Source organism: Malaya genurostris, chromosome 3 (genome assembly GCF_030247185.1).
Source record: "Malaya genurostris strain Urasoe2022 chromosome 3, Malgen_1.1, whole genome shotgun sequence".
Lineage (NCBI taxonomy): Eukaryota > Metazoa > Arthropoda > Insecta > Diptera > Culicidae > Malaya > Malaya genurostris.
Window position 1 is genome coordinate 188,411,803 of NC_080572.1, and position 15,793 is coordinate 188,427,595.

A 15,793-nucleotide genomic window follows, 5' to 3' on the forward strand; every position below is an offset into this window, starting at 1 on the left:
CGCTGGCTAAAGTGGGCGCATTAGGTGACATTTATGAAAGACCAATCTGCTTCAATTTTCAGTATTTCTCGTCAGAAAACTCTCGAAAGTTGGCAAGCTTCACGGACCAATGGCGAACTGGGACGATGGCTACACTCCATTATCCCTAGGGTATCGACGAAACCTTGGTTCAGGGGGATGAACGTGAGTCGCGATTTCGTTCGTGTTATGTCGCGGCTAATGTCAAATCACTACACTTTCAACGCACATCTCCGGCGTGTTGGGCTCGCGGAGAGCGGTCTCTGCACCTGTGGCGACGGTTATCAAGACATCGAGCATGTCGTGTGGTCGTGCGTAGAGTATCGTGACGCCAGGTCGAAGCTACTGGAATCCCTTAGGGCCCGAGGTAGACCGCCTGAGGTTCCGGTTCGGGATGAGTTGGTGAGTCGGGATAGTCCATATATGAGAATATCTCGACTTGTATTAATGGCAGCAACCTAATTCTTTCACTGTTTCATCAAAAATATGATCAGGAATTTAGGACAATGTTTTGTACAGTGTGAGATAACCACAAACAACTCAAAAATAAAGTTTTCTCCCAATTTGAAAACAACGCGGAAAACTTTCGCTTGGGTTTTTTCGCGCAAGGACGACGATTTCGAGGTAGTCAGGCATATATCTTCAACTGAACGTTATAAAAGGGGAATCGTGGACGAAAATAGATCATTTCTCATTGTGCGTTGGATAAAGGCAGACGTCGGGGCAAGAAGACGCATTCAAACAGCGGCATCGGAGAGCGCACCTTCTGCGTGGGTAGAAAACCTCAAACGCTCAGGTCGTAGTTCTCATTTGCCTCCCGGTCATCAAGGCGAGAAGACACATTAAACCAGTTTCGCATCATTTGGCCCTGCGAGCGGATGGTTTGTACGCAAAGCTAGTTTCAACTCAAACAAGAGCGATTGCATCATGCAACAGAGCTTCTGGTCGTTTGCATTGGAGAGAAATAAAAACGAAGAACGAAAAGTGGACAACATTATATAAAATCAGCCGTTCTAATGGCTCTAAATGTTATCTAAAGAACTATTAAGATTACTTCTTTGCAAATCGAAGGAAAAAATCATCAGTTTAGTGAAAACCCAAAATAATTTGATTTGCTTCGTGCACTTTTTGCTGTGCGAAAATCGTTCGAGAAAAATGTTCCGAGCTGTGCTAAATATCGTAAAGAATTCCACAATTTGGTTCTTCTAAATGGCAGAAATGCATCCTGTACAACATCTTGATAGTTTCTTTCAATGAAATATGCAAATCCGAAATGAAATAATCGACGTCAAAATTCTATAAGTGCCTATAGGTGTGGCCGTTGGAACCGCCCATTTGTGAAAAAGCTACAAACGAAATCACGTAAAAAGAAACCTCTTGAGAAAAATTGATTCAGTTTGGCATCCTTTGGCACTGCGAGCGGATGTTTTGCGGTTTGTACGCATAACTCAAACAAGAGCGATTGCATCATGCAACATTTTCTTTCAATGAAATGTGCAAATCCGAAATGAGATAATCGACGTCAAAAATCGTTTAGAATTCTCGTAGTGAAAAGGGGGAAAGTTTCACAATCCACACAATCGATCAACTATCAATTCGAATTCGAAAGTATAAAGAAATGGTGTCAGTTTTATTCGTATCGACGACATCCAGTTATGTCTCTGACATTACACACCCGTACTTTTTTCCAATAGAAAATAAATTGAAACTCGAAAGACTTTGTATGCAAAATGTTACTAACTTTATAATAAAAATTAAAGTGTCTCTTCCAACAGAAGCGCAACATAACCCGGTTATGTAAGTGTCTCTTAAGACATCTAAGTTCATGAACATCACTGAAAGGCAGTACAGACTTTTGATGCTCTAAATAAGGTTCGGTTCCTCGTACGCCGCCGACGCAGTCATGCACTTATTTTTATGTCGTTCGCATCACAAGACAAGAGTCCAGTGTACTTGAACTACACCAAAATACGACAGTGGTTTATTATTGGTAATAAAATTTATCCTATTTTATTGTGTTCCAATCCTTTATCATCAAATTGTGAGCATGATGTTGTTATTAGATTGACTAGAACGGTATGGTCTGGAATAAAGTATTATTCCAAGGGTAAGAGCTGATTCGAACACAACGAACCTAGTTTAACGATCAAAAACACATACATGTTCTATACAGACCTGACTCATGTCAACCGAAAATAATCACAAAAGAATAAAGAGTTACCTTTTCCACTGGCTAAAAGGAACGGATAAATAAAAAGTTCGCCCAAACTTAATACAGCTTATAATGGTGAGCTGACTGGAACATACCTGTAAGTAGATAAAGGAAAAGAAAACTGTAAGTTGGCGAAACAATGTCATAAAACTAAACTTTATCAGTCACTGTAAATTTTGTAACAGAAGCCAACACTAAAGACACAACACAACATGACAATAAAGTCATTTCCTTCCGCAGAAACTTACAGCCTTACACGGGCTAGAATAAAAAAAAAACAGCACCTCTGCTTCCTACCTGTCCAAGTGTTACATCCTCTAGAGCAAAAAAAAATATTGTAGTACACTATTCCACAAACAACACGAGCACGCTTCACAAGGGAAAGTGGTAGCCCAATAATTCCTCGCAACAGTCGAGCAGGTTCATAACCTCGGTGACTGGGTGGTGTACTCAGTAGCGCAGAACAGACAGCATTTGCATAAGCAAACAGTTTGGTCGCAGTGACACAACCGAGCCTAACACACTCGAGGCGCCACCGTCCTTCCGACGAACCCGAAATACCGCTTATTGGTTCATAATATTACAAAACCATTCGGTTTCGGTTCGGCTGTTCGGTGGTTGCCATTGTTTCAAACTTCCGTCAGCCCGAAAAGGCTGCACCTCACTAGATAAGCAGAGGATAATTAATTTTAAATGAGGCACTTGTTCAAAAATAGCGCAAGCAACGAGTCATTCTCGACTGGAGTTTGTTTTCTCTCGTTTTTTGCCGCATCATCTGAGTGGAACAAAAAGAAAACAATTCCAAAGGAAAGCAGCTTGATGAGAGGAATTCGCTGAAAGCGACTACCTAGTTTCCTAGGACATCACTCGAAGCCCTTTTCATATGGGCACCGTTCAGTTCCTTCCTTCCGAAATTAAAGAACTATGGGTGAAATATATTCTATGATGACGCCTTAAATTAAGAGTCACTATCAGCAGTTAACTACGACTGACGTTCGTTCCACGTACAGAGCTGTCATCAACTCAACACGAAACACGTGAAAACAGACAAGTTCATTAAATATTACAACGTGTTAGATGAGGCGTAAAAGTGATACTTTCACGCATCAAGCGCGCCAGGGACCGAGTGTCATACCGGTGCCATAATGACATAACGGAACAAATGATTGTTATTTGAGTGCTGATAAATGATACAATTGGAGACGTTTTATAAAATGACAATAGTACTGGAAATTATCCCTACAGCTTGACAAACGTTGTGTTTGTGCGTGCTTAAAGAAAACGGTTTCTCTCTTATGTGGTTTTCGGAAAGGATTTGAACTAACCATGTAGCTAGTAACCTTTCAATATCAACATCAACATTTAGGAAAATAATAAAAGCTAAAAGAGATGACATTACTGATGACAATTGGTACTACAAACTAATGGATGAAAACGCGATTAGTGAACCAGTTGTATCCTTCAGACTTAAAAATTTCGCAATAGCATTTGGAAAGAATGAAAAACCACTTCATAATCCACCTAGTGATTTTATGATGTCTCCCTCATGCTTCTTCAAACAGGCTTAAGCTTGTGGAAATCGGTTCATTCGTCTCCAAGAAAAATGAGTGGAGAGAAAAAAAAGCATTTTATTAGTTGTGTCACTCATATCGGTATATCTCTGGAAATGACAGTCATTTGATCTGATAAATTTAACAAATGAATTAATAGAACCTTCCAAATAAACCTAGAAAAGCTTTTTGAAATCGGATCAACTTTTTCCAGGAAAATTGAGTGGAGAAAAAAAAATCGTTTTGTCAGTTATGTAACTTATACCAGCATATCTCCGGAACTGGAAGTGACAGCCTCCTGACCTGCGAACTTGATTCGCCACTCAATAGTAGCCTTCAGATGAACCTCAGCTTGTTGAAATCGGTTTGGACAATTCCGAGAAAATTTTGCGGATAGAAAAATCCTTGAAAAGTGCACATACATTTTCCAATCTCGTTGAGCTGAGTCGAATAGTATATACAGTCTGTTACATAAGAGCGTGGTCACGATTACTCGCGATCGGTAAAGTGGAATGGTGTGATATTTTTTTTGTTTAACACAGAGAACAGTACTGTCCTTGACGCAATGCGAGAATAAATCAGCTGAGTAATTGTTTACAATTCGATTTGAGCATTGTTCCAAAATGAGTACCGCGTACGCTACGCGCTTCGAAGAAGTTTTTTTTGTGCTCGCACCCGAAAGGTCCCAAAATGACCCAAGCTGCCGCGACGAAATACATGCAAAAGTCGAAACAGTTTGTGAGTAAGTGGGTGAATCATTTTAAAGAGGTGAAAAATGCCGACGACTTTCCAAATCGCGGCTCTGTCGATGTATTGTCAGAAAAGGTAAAAAGACGAAAAAGTTATTTGGGAGCTGTTTTTGAAGGATCCGACATTAACTTAACGCGAAGGTGCTTCAAAATTGACCAAAAAAGATTTAAATATATTGTTCGGAACTGTTCGCAGACATTTGATCGCAGATAATTAGAAATTCCGAAGTACTTTGCAAAAACCGATGTTGAGTGAAAAACATGTCCAAAAACGTCTTTAATGGGCAAAAGAGCAAAATGGTGTCGTGACCTTGGATTGGCTCTCAAAGTCGCCCGATGCCAATTCTATTGAGAACGTTTGGTCTTAAATGAAGATGAAGCTTGGGAAAAACCGACCACACAATTTGAAACCGCCGAATTCACAAATTTGCAGGTCGTTTTCGGAAGACTACGCGTAAAATCTCACTCGAAGTATGCCTCGAAGGAGTCAAGCCATTATTAACGCTGAAGAGGATCGCACTTGCTATTAATGTATTTGCATGCAAGTTTTTGATGAAATAAAACTATGTTCAAAAGTATTTTCGTGTTAAATCTTTTCACTTTCTCACAACAGTAACCCCGCTAACAGTGTAACAGACTGAAACACTAAGGTTCTCGAATGCTCCAATCAAAAGTCGGGTTAACGAGCAATTCTATGTCCTACCTGCAGAGAAAGGCAGAAATAAATATATTTACTGGATTTGAGGTAATAAAATTTTTCAGATTCGAGTAAAATATCTGGATTGGATCTGGATATTTTTTTTTAAATGTGGAAAACCCCAATATTGGAGTATTTCCCTAAAACAATAACCATGTGTCTCCATTACAGCTCTACTAAAAGGAATCTCATGGTGCATAAGTACTAGAACTTAGCACCATGCGTTTCCTTCTAATAGAGCTTCAATTTTTCACGCAGTGTTGATTGTGATTTTTTGTTTAGAAAAAAATCTAGCATTTCGGTTTAAACTTATTTTTTAATGTTGACACATTTAAAAAAAATTGAAACCGAAGCTTTTAATATTTATTTAATACATGGGCTGAAAAGTCCCGGGCCTAACACAAATATGGCGCTAGTTTTATTGTATGATGATGCAGAACGCAGTGGGCATCCAAATGAGGCGATTACACCATAAAACATAAAACAAAATCCACAAAATCGATTTGAATTATCGAAAATTGAAGTTGTGTGAGTTAGCTGGCATCGTAAAGATATCAAAAAAACGTGTTGGCTTTATATTACATAAGCATTTGACTATGAGGAAGCTCTGTTCAAGGTGGGTGGCGCATTTGTTCACTGTTGACCAAAACCGAAAACGTGTTGATGATTCTGAGCAGTGTTTGTCCATGTTTAAACGTACGATATGTGACAACGTATGAAACATGGATTTATCACTTCACTTCGGAATCAAAACGATCGTCATCTGAGTGGACAGCAACTGGTGAACCTCGTCCAAAGCGACCGAAAGCACAACAATTGGCTGGATATGGCGGGTTATGCCATCGGTATTTTGGGATGTGCGGGATGTAATATTTATCGACTATCTTGAGAAAGGAAATACCATTAACAGTGAATGTTATATAGCGATTGAAGGCCAAAGAAAAAAAATTTCATCAAGACAGTGCTACAAGTCAATCAAAACAATGGCAAAACTACAATAATTGAACTTCGAATTGCTCCCACATTCACCGTATTCGCTTGATTTGGCTCCCAGCGACTACTAGCTGTTCGCAGACTTGAATAAAAATGCTCGCCGGTAAGAAATTTTGCACGAACGAAAAGGTTATCGCTGAAACAAAAGATGAATCGTTCTACAAAAGTACAATTGAAATGTAAGAGCAGCGCTGGTCGTTGCGTTGCTCTTGATGGAGATTACTTTGATGAAGAAAGTTAATTTTGAACCAAAAAATCACGTTCTCTTTGTTAAGCGCAGGACTTTTCAGCTCATGTGTTATTACTAAAAATCCAGAGTGGTACCAAACCTATGATTCAAATTTTTAAATGCAATTTTTCAATTCATAGTTTGTAAAACTATGATTCAAATTTTTCAATGCAAGAATAAAAACTTTTTTCAATCCACGTAGTGGTGTAATGATGTCTTTCTCATATTATTTATATTTTCAAAAACATCACTAGAGGATTCTATCAAGTTTCTTTTTTTGAAATTTGAATAAAATCAAAAACGTTCTTCGGTATTATCTACCATCACCTTTTTAATTGGTAAACAGTTATGTAAAGTTTATAAAGATTTAAATGTGGCAACCCTGCACGCTATACAAAATTGAACAAAGCACGCTGTGTGCTACGCGGGTGCGTTTTCTTCTTCTTCCGTACCAGCACGTACCGATGCGTGCCGATTTTGCATCATTTTGTATGACAGTTTGAAAGTTTTGATACTCATTGCCCTATAATTTCGGAACCGAAAATCGGGTCTGGATGAAATTACACAGTATCTTTTAAGACAATGAGAATATTAATTTGAATCATGATTTGTGAAAATCGGTTTAACCGTTGCTAAGAAATCGAAGTGATCCATTTTTAAAGCTTCTCATCACTATTACCGGTGCGTTCGGAAGTGGAAACCGGGCACTAGTAGTCCCAAAGTAGATTTATATATCCACCAACTAACAAGGTCTGCCAACAAGATGAATTTACCAATAAATTTTATCCAAATTTGCACCTCGATTCGTCATCGCTTGTGAAAAAATCCTCACGAAATTCAATTTTTTTAATAAGCTCACTGTAATACCGGAACCGGAAGTCGGATCTGGATTCACTTTTAGAGGACATTTTGAGGAATTTCAAGACCTTTCGTTTGCATTCTAGTTTGTAAAAATCGGTTAAGAAATTTCCGAGAAAATTAAATGCGCATTTTCTCATAGATTTTCACTTATTGCCTAGTAATTCCGGAACCGGAAGTCGAATAAAGATAAAATTCAATAGCGATCTATGCGACCTTCCGTTTGTATCTGAGTTTGTGGAAATCGATCAAGCCATCTCTGAGAAAAGTGAGAGACATTTATTTTAATTTTTTTAGTGCATATCACCATGTAATTCCGGAACCGAAAGTCGGATCGGAATAAAATTCACAAGCGATCTATGGGATCATAAGACCTCTCATTTGAATCTGAGTTCGTGAAAATCGGTTCAGCCATCTCTGAGAAAATCGAGTGACATTATTTGTCACACACACAGAAATTTGCTCAGTTCGTCGAATGGTATATGACATTCGGCCCTCCGGGACTCGGTTCAAAAGTCGGTTTTCACGGTGATTTAGCCTTTCTATATGAGAAAGACAGAAATGGAAATCTTCCCGGTAATGCCTAAAACATAACTGATTTTTTTCAAATTCTCCGTTGGAGCGGTTGCTTCAAAAATCAAATGAATTAAAAACCAATAGAACCGCTCCAGCTCCATCAATATGGTAGGCAGTGCAGTGATGAATGAAGTTTCAATTGAAACTGAATGTGAAACACACTGACGATCTCTCTATGCAGTAAACTTCACACTCTGATACACACAACGTTCGCTGACGTACCGAACGGGCAGCATTCAGTTCTTCAATCGATTCTCTTCAAATCAAAACTCAGTTGATCTCTTGAAGTAAACGTCAGTTGATGATCTCTTGAAGTAACAAAATATCTCTTTCAATAGTGTGGGAGCGGCCTTCAAAGAGGTTTATGTAAACATTCGAATTGATGATAAAGATGAAAGACAAACCAGATAGCTGAAATATCAATTACAGAATATACATAAATTAAAAGTTTCCTTTTTCAGTTTTCATTTTTAATACGTTGCTCCATTCATAATTCCAGGGTGGCAAGTGAATTGCCGATTTCAATTTCCCGGTTTTTTCCCGGTTTTCCCGGTGCGCGAGACAAAAAATTCCCGGTTTTTAGAACAGGCTCAAATTGCCTATGTTCAGTATTTTTTTCGAATATTTCTAGACATCCCATATTCAAAAGAACAACGAGAGTTGAGAAATAAAGCGTCAGGGAAACCGTAAAGCTCAGATAGGCCAATCAGGGAAAATAGTCAGGTTAGCGCGAAAACACAGCGCATCACGCCACGCTTAGCACCAGCTTCCTGCTATGACGTCATGAAACTGTGGCCAGCATCATTCTGCAAAAACCAAACCAATGAAGAAATATGGCTAACAAAAAATTGGATATTACAAACTTCTTGGTTAGTCAGTACCCTTTACCGCACTTCCCCACAAATTATCGATCAGAATATCATCACTACGATAAGGCAATTAAGATTTTATTCAATTTGAAATGCTCGAATGTTTGTTTACCATACTCTGAGCGCTCTGCACCAATAGCAGCCAGGCTATATCTTTTTGTAATAATATGCATAAAACAGCATAAACAGCAGAAATGATGCATAAAACGGTAGAGTACACGCGCTCTACCTCTTTCTCAATATAGCTGTTGCTGTGGCAATATAGTGAGTGTGTAATAAAAGTGCTTTTTAAAAAGTGAACGACAAAGAAAAAATCCCTTTCTAAGTATTTTTTGGGTATCTCGATTTAGAAATAGGAAATATTCATTATGCCAAGTACACATAACAATGGGAAGAAATCGTTCTTGGCTTTCTCATATAGATAAGTTATGCAATCACTGCGAAAACCGATCTTGGAACCAAGGCCCGGAGGGCTGAGTGTCATATACCATTCGAAAAGATCAGAAATTGTGTATATATGTATCTATGTAACGTTTTTGAGCGATCAATTTTCTCAGAGATGGCTCACCCGATTTTCTTGTGGTCCCATACGAATTAAATCCGGATCCGACTTCCGGTTGTGAAAAGGGTGAACAGATTGAGATCTGTAGAGTGAAAATATAAGCTTTAATCTTGATCAGAAACTGTTTCTTCGGTTCGACAGCCTCCTTGTATCGATTATATGATTTTGAGTGCTGTTTTGTTAATTACGCTCCCAGCATTCAATAAAGCATTATCAACGAAACCACAAGACTTTCAAAACGTTATTGTTTAAGTATGAGGATTTGCTTAATAGAAGATTTAAGATTTAATTAATCCTTGGAACGACGTTTAATAACCTCGTCCACAATTTGTCCAAATATTCATCTTTAGAACCAACAGTACCACCCAACTCAATGTATTCCATCTCTCTTTTTGTCTGTTAAGCAAAGCAAAGTCTTGGCATTACATTCCTTTTGTGGAATTTGGCCTTTCTGTCTCAACAGACTTCGCAGCCGATTCATATAGCGTACAGAATCATTGCATGGCTAGTACTATGGATCCTACTGACGCTAAGAATCCTTCCAGGTCGGGGTTCGAACATACGACAACTGGCTTGTAAGACCAGCGTATTTTGTCTGTTACTTTGCTACTAATGTTATTCGTATGTACTAGCTCTTTTGTAAGACTGTCAATAAATAAGCCTTGTTAAGGCTTTCTGCAAACTCAGCAGTTCTTAAGACTTTTAGGATTCAAACTAGGAGTGTATTCTAAAGATGGGCAAAACCGTTCATTACAAAGAATCGCTCAAAACCTAACAGTTCTACAGAAAGAATTAGTTCTATTGAATTTTTGGTTTCGTTCTTCTGAAACTTTGTATGTTTCTTCGAAAATAATATGAGAGTAACTTCTAGCAGATTACTCAAACCAGCAAACATTCCGAAAAACGCAACTAACATCTCCAAAGAATTCGATTTTTTTATTTCTTTATAGAGAACTATCATTCTTAAATAAAGAACTCAAATTCACTCAATCTTCGAGGAGAAATAACTCGTTGTAGTGTTCGTAAACGGATTTCCCATCTCTGTGTTCGAATACTATATTAGCCTAGTATAGTTTAAAAAAAGTATACCTGAGGTTAAAAGTAGACAAGGAACAATTCTCCTTCCGATTCTATCTAACAACATATACGATATCCTTTCAAAATTGAATTTTGGTGAAACAGAACAAAATCCTTCTAAAATTCTTGAAATGGACTCTTGTCGCTCTGGGAAAACAACAACAATCCATGCCTCTAGTGAGAGATGATCTAAGTTTGATTCTTCGTCGACATCAACACCCGCATTCTTGTGAATCCTACTATGAAATCCATAGGTAATGATGTTTAATATAAATTACAAATCAAACCATTTTCTAAACCTTTCTAAAGTTTTTCACAAACTCTCAGAAACCAATTTCAGCTCTCAAATAAGGAAATCAAATACTCATTGCAAACGGTGAACAAGGTCAAAGTCGACAGCTTTTTAAATTTTGTCAATCCTATTGAAATCAATACCAAGATTACAACACAAGGATTGTCTCAAGATGACATTACTGAGACAAATTATGATGAAATTATGACAATCATCAACCCACTCAAAAACATGAAGGCTCCAAAGATTTTTTCATAATTTTATTAAACATGTTACCTGATATTTCTTTTGCAATCATATTTTGTAAACTTATTCTGAAATTTAAACGAAATCCAGCAAAAGCATCCGTTCGATGTGCTGTTGTTGATAACAACTAAGATCCATTAGAAATTGCTGCCAAACCCTTACAATTGTAGAACGAAACATGGGATGTTGGGCCCATCTCCAATGAATTGTGTACCATAAAACCTGTGTGGGACAATACGATATTTCAAAACTTCTCACTTAAACGCAAAATGGAGTATTACCTTCAACTTTTCATTTGTTTAACAGGAAAATTATGATTTACTAAGATTAGGGCTAGTAATTTTTTTCCCGGATTTGCACTAAAATTCCCGACTTTTTCCCGGTTTTTCCCGGCGAAACGAAATTTCCGAGTTTTTCCCGGTTTTCCCGATTTTCCCGGTCACTTGCCACCCTGTAATTCCATTCATTCGAACTTGCTCACCACCAACAGGCAATGTAGCAATTAAACTCCCTGGAACTTGAAACCGAGCAAGCAAAACTTCAAATGACTAGGTGTGATTATTCAACTGACAATGAATTCTGGGAGCTTCACTTGAAAATGGCAGCAAAAGTCATATGAATTTGTATCGATATGCTGACGGTCAGTGGTCATAAATTTCATTTTCATTTGATATCATTCGATTGAAAATGAAATTTTACCGCACTGATGGTAGGTAAAGAGTTGAAATTTTGGGAAAATTGTCTGCAGGCCAAACCCTTTCGAATGTGGTATAACGATAGGAATTCCCTTTGGTGGAAGATGTCACATGCTTACCTGATCAGATGTGATTAACAAAACTGTATCAAATATTGATATTATAAATAACATAAATCCTATCTAAATTTGATTCAAATTCGTTATCGATAGCTGAGCGGAATGATTGATCCAAATTATTTGTCTTTATTGGTATAAATACCAAAATGAGCAACAATTTTAATATAATTTTGATAAGGGATTCCTGATCGGATACCCGGCTGTAACCTTTATTAGATAAAAGACAAAAAAGATTTAGATTAGATAAAAGACATTCGTATGACTAATACTAAAAATGTTACAGTCCATCTACTTCCAAAGAAAACCAGCCAAAAATAGGGAAAATTTATCACTAAATCATTTACATTCGAAATATTGACCTTAATTGATGATACAGAATTTTTAGCGAAGGGTAGCTCATGATAACACTTTGGAAACAATTTTATAGTAGTTAGTTTTGAAATTCATGAGAAAGTTATTTGAGATTTAACCATCAAAAAAATGCTTCGTTTTATCAAGAACAATATAAAACTTTGATCTGACTTCACTTCACAATCAAAAGGCTGGCTAGGCTGCATGCATTCGACACATACAATGAGTCTTGAAGTTCTGGCGGGAGTTCTTCCATTGAAAAATCATTTTTGGGAGCTTTCATCGCGACTGCTAATAAGATGTGAGGTACTGAATCCCCTGGTTATTAATAACTTCGAAAGGCTAGTTGAGCTTCAATCTCAAACAAGATTCATGACAGTATATTTTAACCATATGTCACAGGAAATCAACCCTTCAAGATATATTCCTATCCGTGTCAGCCTCCTAAATGTCCCTGACTCAACTTTATTTTTCGACACATCCATGCAGCGCGAAGTGCGTGGAATCCCGGAACACCTACGCTCGATGGAAATCCCAAAAATATTTACAAGTAAGTTCAGGCATATTGACTCTGAGAAAATATTTTACACGGACGGATCACGAATTGAAGCGGCTACTGGGTTTGGTATATTCAACAATAATGTTTCGGTCTCATTTAAGCTTCAAGAACCTGCATCTGTTTATATAGCAGCGTTAGCAGCAGTTCATTATAGTTTGAGTGTAATCGTCACATTATCTCCAAACCATTATTTTCTTTTCACAGATAGTCTGAGTGCAATTGAAGCTATTCGCTCAAACGCTGCTTGCCAAAATGAACTGTTTTCCTTGGGCAAAATAAAACAGTGCCTGAACGTCATATTGAATAATAATTATCAAATCACAATAGTTTGGGTTCCGGCTCATTGCTCCATTCCAGGCAATGAAAGAGCCGATAGTTTAGCCAAACGTGGTGCTATTGAGGGTGAGATTTATGAGAGACCGATTGCTTTCAACGAATTCTATAGCGCGTCTCGCCAAAGAACACTTGCCAGCTGGCAAACTTCTTGGGATAAAGATCATCTGGGTCGGTGGATGCACTCAATTATTCCTAAAATATCGACAAAGGCATGGTTCAGGGGACTGGATGTGAGTAGAGATTTCATTCGTGTGATGTCCAGACTCATGTCCAATCACTACACGTTAGATGCACATCTCCTTCGAATTGGACTTTCCGAGACTAATCATTGTGCTTGCGGACTTTCCGAGACTAATCATTGTGTTTGGACATGCGTGGAGTTTCGTGATGTCAGATCTCAACTAATAAATTCCTTGCGTACCCAAGGTAGACTATCCAATGTCCCAGTTCGCGACATTCTTGCTTGTCGTGACCTTCCATACATGAAACTTCTTTATCATTTCATTAAATCCATTGGAGTTCCAATTTAAATTTTATTTTATGTTAGACTGTTTTCTCTTCCATGAGTTCAACCAATAGCCAACTATAGGATATTGAATATAAGTGGTGAACTGATACAAACAAACCTGAAATAGTTATAAGATCATGTACAAAATAAATGTATTTTATTTAATGTAATTTAAAATAGCAACTCGCTTGATAAAAACAGTGTTTAGATTAACTAATGAGTACCAACATACTAATATGATATTCGAAATGTATTAGGTTTAAACTACTATGTACTGTGGATGCCACGGCGAAGAAAAACTTATGTATATTGCCTATGAAATAAACGTATTTATGAAAAAAAAAATCAAGTATATCTTTCATGAGCAAGCATACGAAAAATAACAATTACATGATCCGAATTGAAAATTTAATACAATTTCCAAATTAACATTCAGAGATTTATTTATTTATTTAGGAGCAAGAGAGTGAAGCTGAGGATTCTATTTCTCCTTCTCCAACAGGCATAAAACCTTCTCTTCTTTTGTACCAATAGATTCAACAATATAAACATTATCTTACTGTGAAACGAAAGGGTTAAGTAAATATTCAACATGTTTTATTTTTCTATTTTCAATAGGTTTCAAATTTTAAACAGGTTTTCAAGTTGTGTTGAGATCATTTGAAGTTAAAACATATCCGTATCATAATCACGCTATAGCTATTGCAAATTTGGACAAGTGTGATTTTTGATCAAACGTTCTAAATTCAGTTCCAGATTCAGCCAAATCTAAACGATCGACGTCTTGCCGTCAAAATTGGTGATCGAGGTATCCCACGAGGAAGGCATATAGGACCACTGTACTTTAATGACGTTGATTTTACTCTGATAGGACAAAGGCTTTCATTTGCTGATGATCTTTCAATTTACAAAGTAATCAAGAAAATGGATGATACCGAATTCCCGCAACATCAACTGTTGATTTAAGCATTAAAATACTCTAACGTAAGTTTAACTAAGTTATAAATCACGAAGTATCGTTATGTTGTAATGGATGCAAAACATATCACTTCAAAAACATCCAGGTATTTTTCAAGACTGGTTGCCGTTCAATGCATTGGGCGCAGGTCTTAAAAGCCAGCTGTCGTATGTTCGAACTCCAACCTGAAAATATTCTTAGTATCAGTATGGTTCTGTACGCTATGAATCGGTTGCAAAGTCTGTTGAAACAAAAGGTCGAATTCCACAAGCGAAATGTAATACCAAGGCTTTGCTTTAGAATTTTAAATATACACACAAATATAAATTAAATATTTCGGGAAATTCCGGGAAACCGTCTTATCCTGAATCGGTTTGAATGCGTGGAAGCCTGATTTTTTTTATCGGAACAATGTTCCTCGTTCTCCATCTCCATATCGTCTGACCGAATAATGTGTGACATATCGCTTCTATACTGGCCTTCACGTCCGGTAGGGACGTTTACACTTCCAATGCAACTGCAAAATCTGTTTGATGTTTTACATCAACTTCAAATTGAAATACTGTTAGGAAAAGTAGCGCACACTAGTCTTTCATAATATGCTAGCCACCAGAAAGATCTCGAATATTATCTCCATTCAATTCTGTCTTACAATTCTGTCTGCTATGAAATAATAAATAACGAGTAGTTGGTATCGTACTGAAACGAATCACTTCAATTCAGCGTTCTGATGGCAAAATATCACTTCATTTCACTCAGACTATAACTCAATTCATTATTCGCTGTCGTAGCTAAGTTCTTGCGTTCCACTACCGAAATTTGACTTGTTATAGTAGACAGGATTCATGGACGATATACTTTGAAATGCTACAGTGCTGCTCCGTTGCTACGAAACAGCTATTAATTATTCTTGGTTTTCAATGTTTTGCTAGATTTAACTGTACCGATAATTAATCACTTCAAGACTTCTTCCGATTTTGTACGGTGGCTTTCTCAACTTTTTGAATCGTTGCCTTGGGACGATTCATTTTAATTATGCTCTCTGTTTCAGTAAAGAAAATTATATCTACAGTTCCCAAAGCTTTATCTAGTCTGCGCTTATACTGCTTGTGATTGTTACCCATAGGACTGAGCTGAACACCATTTTCGATTGTGAACAGAAATACTTGAACAAGTTATATTGGATTTGTTTGATTCCTCAACTCTTTATTCAACTGGTTTAACTCAATTATTGGGCATGGGTATAGCGTGATCGTGATCAAGTCGATGCCTTTCATGTAGCCCACCTGGGTTCGATTCCCAATTCCGCACATAGGGTCTGACCCGAGAGACGAATGAC

The 15,793-nt window shown here is 37.4% G+C and overlaps 2 protein-coding genes across 7 annotated transcripts in view; both read right to left on the reverse strand.

The window, feature by feature from the left end:
• LOC131438782 (neurocalcin homolog) overlaps nucleotides 1-15,793 on the reverse strand; it is a 527,871-nt gene that overhangs the window by 318,670 nt on the left and 193,408 nt on the right. The window lies entirely within an intron of this gene.
• The window catches only part of LOC131438780 (neuronal calcium sensor 2), a 461,386-nt gene that overhangs the window by 259,355 nt on the left and 186,238 nt on the right, over nucleotides 1-15,793 (reverse strand). Inside the window, exon 2 of one of the 5 annotated variants that reach the window (XM_058609039.1) lies at nucleotides 2,240-2,325. The exons of the other annotated variants lie outside the window; for them this stretch is intronic. The gene's annotated coding sequence lies outside the window, so the exon portion shown is untranslated. The remainder of the gene's footprint in view (nucleotides 1-2,239; nucleotides 2,326-15,793) is intronic. 5 annotated transcript variants of the gene reach the window in all.